This window comes from Cupressus sempervirens, chromosome 4 (assembly GCF_028749045.1).
Source record: "Cupressus sempervirens isolate cs-2001-9-10 chromosome 4, ASM2874904v1, whole genome shotgun sequence".
Classification (NCBI taxonomy): domain Eukaryota; kingdom Viridiplantae; phylum Streptophyta; class Pinopsida; order Cupressales; family Cupressaceae; genus Cupressus; species Cupressus sempervirens.
This window is the reverse complement of record NC_143121.1, coordinates 789,616,439-789,626,731: the sequence shown is the minus strand read 5'-3', so window position 1 is coordinate 789,626,731 and position 10,293 is coordinate 789,616,439.

Genomic DNA, 10,293 nt, shown 5'->3' with positions numbered 1-10,293 from the left:
TCAACCATAAAGAAGTACAAACCAATTATAGAGTTACAATGAATACACTCAAAACATCTATTGAAATTATGGTCAAATCATTTGTCAATTAGTGACTTAGCACTTAGTCAGTTGTTTACATTGCTACCAAGCTCCATATGTAGAAAGAAGAGACTACCGAGCTCCAGAAGCAGATATCAATTGCTACCAAGTTCATCAATGTAATCGATGAAGGGTTTAGTATTAACCAACCTTTGTAGTGTATACCAAGTCTATCAATGACTACTAAGCTACAATGTGTTAATGAAGCAGAATGAAGGTAGTGTTGACTGAGTTTCAGTGTCAACTAAGTCTATCGACTTCTTCAATATTTTTCGAGTCACCCAATGCTAATCAAGTTCCTACTACTCTAGAGTGATCAATGTGGACTGAGAACCAGTGTCAAACAAATGCTAGAGTTTTCCAAGTTGACAGTGTTGTTGAGTGTCAAAATATCACCCGAGTGGTCCTTAGAACCTAAGTTACAATAGTAGGCCAACTTAGTGAAGATGGTTTGAATTAGGTGTTCTAGATGACTCCAGAAGGTAATTTATTGGATTGGTATATATGTAGTACATCTTATCATATTCAAGAAGCATCTCAATGAATCAAGCAAGAAGTAGTACAAGTGTGAATTAAGAAGGCTAGAAGAAGTATAAGAAAAAATAGTCTTATCTATCACAATCAAGTGATCATTGGATTTCAAAGGAATCTCATTCAAAAAACTAAGTTGGAGATCAAAGATCAGCCACTAATTCATTCTGATAGGTGCATCAATCAAATCCTCTAACAAGGTGGACTTAATAGTCTTTTCCAAATCTCCTAACAATGTGCATACTTCATTGTATGTTGTAAATCCTTTCACAAGGTGGACCTAATAGTCCTTATTGCTCCTAACAGGGCAGATCATGAGAAGTGATGAATTGTAAGCTTTAATAGGCTAACTTTATATTGCAATAATAAAGCTTGTAGGTATCATTCCCACCCAAGTTTTACTTTCTATTTGGAAGGTTTTTGGGTTACCAATATTATGTCAAGTGCTATGAATGTTTTATTTGTTTTAGTCTTTCAGGCATACAATTAGATCATATTATATTTTGAAGGTTTAATTGGTGAATTAAAGTACAAGTTTTATTGGTTCTTGATTCACCCCCTCCCCCTCTCAGTCACCTAGTTGTTAGGATTAAACCACATATAGAAATAACAATTACATGCAAATATAAACAATATAAGAAAGTACTTAATCACACAAAAGAGAACACAAGACACCAAGATTTAAAGTGGTTCACCCAATCCTTGGGCAATGTCCACCAAACAAGAAGTCCAATATTATTACAATCCAGTGATTACAACATAATTAAAATCAATATTATTGAAAGAAAAAATTATCACATCACACATTATGAAAATCACTAACCCTAATCTCTTTTATAAAAGTATTTTTGCCACTTAGGGTTATAACTAATTACAACATGTTGGCCCAAAACCCCAATTAAATAGGTCCTAGGAATTATGATGTATAATACTTCCTTGATTAGTCTCCACAAACTAACAATCTCCCACTTGGACACTGATTAGGCTCCACATTAAACAAAAATCTCCCACTTCGAGACTAATCCTTGTAGAAATATTGCTACACATGAGGCTCCTACTGGATCAAACCACCCTGGACTTTGTTGCTTTTTTATTCTGTTCAATCTAGAAGACCAACTAAAGATGAAGAGGATTTCATCTTCTCCCTTGTCACTACCTTGGTAAATATATTTGCTAGATTATCATCTGTATGTATCTTGTCTAGCTTTAATTATCCATCATCCGAAATTGACCGAATGAATGGTACTGTAATTGTGTGTATTTTGTATTTGAATGTAGAGCTTAATTCTTCACAAGATGAATGACACTATGACTATCTATAAACAAATAATTATCCCTTTGTAGGTGTCCCAATTATTCCAATAAGAACTAAAGCCATATCATCTTCTTGGGTGCCTCTATAGCAGCAATATACTCTGTCTTTGTAGTGGATAAAGCATTAACCTTCTGCAACTAAGAAACCCAACTCACTATTGCTCCACCAATAATAAATGCATGATGTATAGCACTCTGCCTAGTATCAATATCCCTTACCAAATCTGAGTTGACATAGCCCTATAAATTAGTAGTAGAGCCCCCAAAATGTAAACACTTACTTGACGTTCCTCTCAAATATTTGAGAATCTATTTTACTGCATTCCAATGCTCAATTCTTGGATGAGTCATATACCCTCTAACGAATCCCACTGCATGTGCAATATCTAGCTGCATACATACCATAACATACATCAAGATTCCTACAACTAAAGCATAAGTTACCTTAGACATCTTGTTCTCCTCTCTTGTGTCTTTGGACACATCTCCTTAGTCAACTTTAAATGACCAGGTAAAGGTGTGCTGATAGCTTTAGCATTCTCCATAGAGAAATGTTGCAACACCTTCACAATATAATCAACCTAAGATAATGTTAGTTTCCTATTCTTCCTATCTTTGCAAATCTTCATACCAAGGATTTGATTTTCTACACCCAAATCCATAAAAAATGAATGTGCTAACTATTCTTTTAACCAATTAATGTGATCCATGTTAGACCCAGCTACAAGCATATCCTCAACATAAAAACATAAAATAATGTAGCTGACATCATCCAACCTCTTAAAATAAACACAACGATCTGAATGACACCTATTGTATCTATGCTCATGCATAAAACTATCAAATTTTAGATACCATTTCCGAAGTACTTGCTTCAAGCCATATAAACTTTTTTTCAATCTGCACACTAAGTTCTCCTTACCTTTGACCTCAAATTCCTGTGGCTGTGCCATATATATCTCTTCATCCAAATCACCATGAAGGAAGGTTGTTTTAACATCAAGCTACTTCAAATGCAAATCTTCAGTAGCCACAATACTTAAAACAATATGAAAATAAGTCATTTTGACAACAAGAGAGAACATCTCATCAAAATCAATGCCCCTTTTATGTGCAAATTCTTTTACAAATAACATGGCTTAAAATATTTTCTTACCTCCATCCTCTTCTTTCAACCTTTAAACCCATTTATTCTATAAAACCCATTTACCTGCATGTAACTTGCATAAATCTAAAGTTTTATTTTCTAGCAAGGAGTCCATTTCATTTTCCATTGCAGACTCCCACTGAATGTTAGTATCCACCTGCACAAATTCATCATAACATTCACATTCACCAGCATCTGTTAGTAAAATAGAGTCCAAAGAAGGATTAATTTTTTCTAAAGGTCTACTTAGCCTTGTTGACCATCTAACATTCACTAGGGTGTGTGGTATTTCTTGTTGCAGTTATAGTAGATCACGAGGAATTGCTGGAACATCATCTTTTGAAGTATCATCTAGCACTACATAATTATCTTCTTTCTTCTCCTATTTCTACAATAGATCTTTGTACAACACTTTCTTATTGAATATGACATCCTTGCTTCTTACACTTTATGATTTTCAAAATCCTAGAGCCTACCCAACAAATACAAATTTCTTTGACTTAGCTTTTAGCTTGGTTCTATTTTCAGAATCTAGATTAGAAAATGCTTCACAACTAAAGATTTTGAGAAAAGAATAACTCACCTTCTTACCAGTCCATGCTTCCTCTAGAATACCACATCCCAAAGGAGTAGAGGAACCTCTATTAATCAAATATACATTAGTATTATCGACCTTTTCCCACATGTTTAAGGGAAACCTTGCATGCAACCTCATGCTCCTTGCACACTCCATTATAGTCTTATTCATGCATTCAACCACTCCATTTTCTTATGGAGTCCTTGGAATAGTTTACTGTCTATGAATACCTTTAGTGGAGAAATAATCTTCAAATTCATGATTTCAATACTCACCACCATTATTAGATCTAGGACATTTTAATTTCTTACCAGTCTCATTTTTAACCAAGCATTTCCATTTCTTAAAAGTTTGACATACATTAGATTTCTGTCTAAGGAAATAAATCCATACTTTTCTAGTTGCATCATCAATAAATGTAACATAATAATGAGAGCCACCAAGGGAAGATACTTGAGCTGGTCCCCATACATTTATATGCACAAGCTCTAATCTCTCACTTTTCTTTTCCTTCCCACTTTTCACAAAACTCACTCTCTTTTGTTTTCCATATACACAACTTTCACAAAAATCCATATTAACACATTTCAAACCTGGTAAAGCTTTCTTTGAATGAAGTAATTTCATACCTTTCTCACTCATGTGCCCAAGTCTATGGTGTCATAGTACTATATTAGAATGTACAGTATTTGTTTGTTCTCCTAGCTCAATTACAACAACTATTATTGAACATTCATTTTTCTCTGAAGCAATTAAAGTAGAAGAAATCATATGACTTGTACAAAGATATAAGGTTCCTACTTACACACCTTTTTCTACTACAAGGCAACCTTCTAATTTTTATCATTAGAAGCACCTACACAACCCTCATCACTGAGTTTCCCTACTAAAATTAAATTCATACTTAGCCTTGAAACATGTCTTACCTTATGTAGTAGTCAATGATTCCCATTATGCAACTTAATCTTAACTTTTCCCTTTCCAAAAATTTGAAATGGTTCATTATCCCCCAAATAAACAAGGTCAAAATCCCCTTGGACATAATCAATAAAATAATCTCTATGAGGTGTAGCACGAAATGAAGCACCAAAATCTAAAACCCATGAATCATCAACACTTTCTAAAGAGAGAAGCAAAGCATCCTCTTCAGATTTGTTACTTACCACATTTTCCTCCTTGTTCCCTTCTGGTTTATCTCCTTCATTGTTCTTTCAAGTCCAACAATATTTTATTTTATGCCCTGGTTTACCATAGTACCATCAATCTCTTGGTCCTCTAGATTGAGACCTCTTTCCCTTTGACTTTTCTCTTGATTTCCCATGATTTTCATAATTATTTCCTCTCTCAATTGTTATGTCTCTTCTTTGTGTGTTGAAAGCACTCCCTGATGTAGATCCACTTGAGGTTTTCCTACAAGTTTCCTCACTCAGAATAACATAGATCACATAATCAAATTTTAGGGTATTAGATCTAGAAACATAATTACTCACGACCATTACCAAGCCACTCCAACTTTTAGGAAAAGAACACAAAATCAAGAGAGCCCTAATTTCTTGATCAAAATTAATACCTACAGAAGATAACTAACTGGTAATAGTATTAAACCCATTTAAATGATCTGCAACAGATCCACCTTCTTCCATATTCATATAAAATAAATGCTTCATGAGAAATACCTTATTTGAAGTGGAGGGATTTTCAAACAATTTCGCTAGGGTTTCCATCAACTCTTCCATCATCTTCACTATTGTAATGTTAAATGTCATTGATGGTGCTAGGCATAACCAAATACTTCCAAGTGCTTTTTTGTCTAAAATCTTCCAGTCCTCATCTATCATAGTTCCCTATTTCTTTGTTTTTCCTTCCAATGACTTCCATAAATCCTTCTAATAAATATAGTACTCTATTCACATTTTCCATAACTAAAAGTTATGCCCATTAAACTTGTCAACCTTCAGCTTACCATCATTTTCCATCACTCATACTCAACCATGAGACTCCCACTCAATTGTGATAATTTCCTGCAGAGGATAATTGGAGAACAACTACAAAGCTTCCACAATAGATAAAGATAATCACACTATTATTCCTCTTGAGGGTACTATGTATATTTTGAGAATTATCTCTCCCATCATGAACTACACTTGAATTATCAACCTAGGGACGTAGAACTTGAAATGGGTCAACATAGTATGTGTACTAAGTTCCTTTGAGTCTTAACATCTATGCTGCATTAGAGTAAAATGTGTGAAAGAAATCTATACTACTAGTACAAAATAGTAAACATTCTTGGACTAACACCTAATAACTATATAAAAATTTAGGAAAAGGAATTCTAAGCTAGTTAATCAACTCAAACATCCACTATGATCATTTTCCACAAGTGCTGTAGGAACTTTCACAATAACTATGCTACAGGACTAATACAATAAATCTATCTTAAAACATAAAACTACAAGAAATGAATCTACTCCACCTAAATCTGTTCTAGCTTCCAAGTGGACCCCCTTGGTTGGCTTCTACTAACTAAGAACACAATAGGTGTTCCAAAATCACTTTCTCATTAGAATTCTTATTTTGCTACATGATTGAATAATACATAGAGAATAGAAAAGATCAACTTAGAAATCCTTTTGACTAACTAACTAACTTTCTCGCTCCTTCCTTATATATATAGAGGATTTAAATTTATTACATAACATAAAATTGTGAGCAAACATTGTCAAAAGAAAAAGGCGGAATGTTAACCATGATTTTAAAACCTTGATTGAACAACAGAATAATAGTCCGCAAATAACGTAGCAAGTCGGGTCTCCTAGAAATAACTCTTCTCACAAAAGTGGCTTGATACTTGAAACTAAGCTATGCTTCCCATGTTATGATCAATTTTCATTACTCCTTTAATACAATGTTCACCACTCTTTGCACAAGTTCTCCATTTCCTGAAAATTAGAAACATTCAAACACATATGCAAAACAACATTTCTACTCTTATTCAAATATTAAAACATAGCTTAAAATATTTATATGAAATACCACACTTTATATATAATATTAAGAAACGTTTTTCATATCCATTATCTATTGGTTTAATAAGTTCTAGCTGCATTCAACATAAGACAAATATGTTGGAAATGTTTTTCACAAGGCTCAAAGAGTAAGTTCAGACTATATAAAAACTATATCAAATTTGAGACATTAATATGCCTCATCATCTGCCCCCACTATGTAAATGCTTGTCCTCAAGCATTGTACTTCTTTGCCATTTCTCTAAAATCTCCCACTATAGTCTTCCCCTATTTCCCACTTCTGAAGGTGTAGAAATATCCTCTGGTTCATCTCCAATGCTCACCCAAGTGTTCTTCAACTAATGGGTTTAACCTGGTAGCACTATTTTCATAGAGGGGCCAGAGAAGAGTAGGCATTGTAAAGTTAGTTGCATCCATAGCTCTTTCCTAATTTGCCTTCCCAATTGCATATATTTAGCCACTCTAATAACTGTTGCCTCAAAATTAATAGGCTGTGTGGTTCAACCTTCTTGAAAGATTCATAGAGTCGGCTCCATCTATTTTTAAGCCTTGCAATTGCTCTTTGTTGTGTGAAATTAGGAATTGTCTGATATTCTTTGTAAACTTTTTCTCTTTCTTCAAACACTTTTTCTTTGATTTCTAGTTTTGGCATTCCACAAGTTAATCTGACCCAATTTCTCAAGAGATCATAAGGCTTATGGGATTAAGCCTAGAGTGGTAGTGGTTCATACTTTTCAAGATCCCTATAGGTATCCAACTATCTATCATAATTTATTTCATTATGCATCCATGACATTAGAGCTCTTAAGTGAACATTCCCTATGTAAAGTAGGGGATTCCACTTTGTTTCATGTGGAATTATGAAATTATGCAAATAGAGCTCACACAATAAGTTCTTTTGCAATGAAGGAAGAGTTTGATACACATTATAAAAATCTCGAGCATTCTTAAATTTACAATCAATATTTCTCAGTGTCATCGTTAACTAAAATAATAAAAACTATTCTTTTAAACAAACAACATACACCCTTGGGGGTGGTCTATAACCTGATCAGCTAACTTCAAAGCTTTATTCATTTGCTGCTTCTATTTTTCTGGTTGCTCCTTTAATGATTCAATTTCCTCATCTCTGTCAAATATTTCCTTCTACATTTGATTTCTTTCTTACTTCCACAAGGATTTTTGAAGAATAAAATGATTGTATAGACCAAACAATATCGACTAAATTGTGAATGATGAAAATTCTTGAGCTTTAGATATCATCTTTTTTTCTTTGGAAACTTTTTGAAAATGTTGGGTGTACCAAAAGATTTACGAGGTATAAGAGAAACATTGGAATATTTAGTGACTGATGGCATGGCAGGTTGATCATTGCTAGGGGGCTTATTCTGGAACAATAGTAGGATTTGATTTGCACAGTTCCTGATTCTCTTGCAGTATCTCCTTGATAGGCACATTTTCATGTGTTTTTACATTTTGGGGCTCTAATTGCACAAGCGAAACATTAGGGAAATTTTCAACTACCAGTTCTATGTGAGACTTTGAAATTGGGGCATTTGGATTTCCAATGAAAATTGGGAATGAACAGCCTCACATACGAGAGCTTCTACGTACAAGAATCTCTTTAGCTTCAACCATTTTACGGGTCCATTTTGGTTTAGGCATGGCTAGAATAGATGCTGTAGGAATAAACCTTTTCCTTTTTGTTACTTTAATAGAGGGGTTTTGGGCTTCCTTTTCAAGGTTAGGGCTTTCTTCACTAACCTTACTCTTACCATTTTCTATAGAAGAACTTGGTATAACATCCTCTAAAATAGGTTCAATCGGTTTATCCAGAGAGGGTTCTTTTTTTAGTTCAGCTAGATTTTGACTCAGGTCTATGATATCTTCCTTATTTTTAATGTTTTGAGGAACAAGGTTAGCTTGAGGCTGTAAGGTCTTGGATTCAAAAAATTTTGCCCATGAAATAGGGGAGGAATCCCTAAGAGATCTTTCAACTAGAAGTTTAATGAGGGCATGATGGGAAACAAAATTTGCCTTTCCTTTTTGAGTTTCCTTAGCAGTTATACACAACATATTATAAAGAAAGTTGGGAACATTAACTTGCATGTTATGTCTTATGCAACTAAGCAATTTAAAATGATGAGCATGCAAGTTTGAAAGCTTCCCTTCACAAGTTAAGCACCTGATAAATGTGGGTTGATAGCTTTGGATATGGAGGTGGAAGAGAAAGTCTCTTACATCCTTGTTTTGTAATGTCCAGTTGTGGGTCACTTGGCTGAGCGAACTGTGCCCTTGAGGACCTAGCATCATGTTCATTTGGATAATGCTCCCCAATTGCTAGTAATCTTCTGACTTCTACTATCCTTTTTTTGGTAGCAATCACTCTTAATCCCCAAACTGAGGCTTCCCCTTCATCAAATGTTGTCATGAACTCCATTTCCACCTCTTTATTGAACTCTGTTAGTTATAAGAATTAACCAAGCCATCTGCAAGCATGAAATCGCCAAATTGCTTCAATGTCTGTGAGTAAAACATTATGAATGACTGGCTCATACCTCTTTAACTGTCCCCCCATTCTCAAAATATCTAGCTTCCACTCTCACCATTGTGATAAATTTTTGCTCCTCTTTCCTCTACAAATTCCCTCTTTCTCTGAGTTTCAAACTAATCTTTATGGAAAATGTCGTATGCCATCACCACTTTTCTTAACAAGACCCCTTTTTTTTCGGTGTGTAAAATAATGATACATTAATAATCAAGGACATCAAGGCCTTAACTAAAGGTGTTCTTGTAATAACTCTTAATCCTTTTAATCATGCCAAGTATAGGTGATCTTTTCCCAAGAATCTCAATGAAAAGGTACGACAGATACAAAAAGATTTTAAAAATTAATGAAAAATATTAGACTACTGCCAAAGTACAACGTATAACATGGACATGACTTAGGAAAACATGGAGATGACTGGTGGAAATTAATACACTTTCTTGGCCCCCACTAAAATTTGACAAGTGTCCACACTTTAAATTTTTTTAGTATTGGAATGAGAAACTAGCGTAAGTATTACATGATATATATAATGTAGTATTAGATATAAATATCGAAGCCTATATTCTAAAAATGAATAAAGAGTAAAAGAAATTTTTATACCTAAAAATTTGAGCATGTACATCAGCATGTAGGTTGATGAGGTGACAAATGCTGATGACCGTAGAAAAAGAGCTGACAAAATTATTTATTGAAAGAAGTAAAATAGGATGTGTGGATGACATGGAGTGTGGGTGGATGGTAGATAGAGAAATGAGATGGGTTGATATGAAGAAAGAGAAAAGTGAATGAAATAATGAATTGTATATTAAATGAGGTTTTATTATGGAGGCTCCTAAAATTTTGTCATGGTATGGCTGCAGGAAGAAGGTTTTCACCCTTTGCTATAGGAACAATGTTCATAGGAGTTGGTGAACTGGTTGGTTGGAATTACTACAGGAACTATGCTTTAGTTTGTAGTTTATGATAGAGACATAACTTATGGCCATTTACAAGTAACTTAAATTGGACAGGATCAATGGTTGTCTGTTGCACTACGCCATTGTCAAATACATGTTGAATTTCA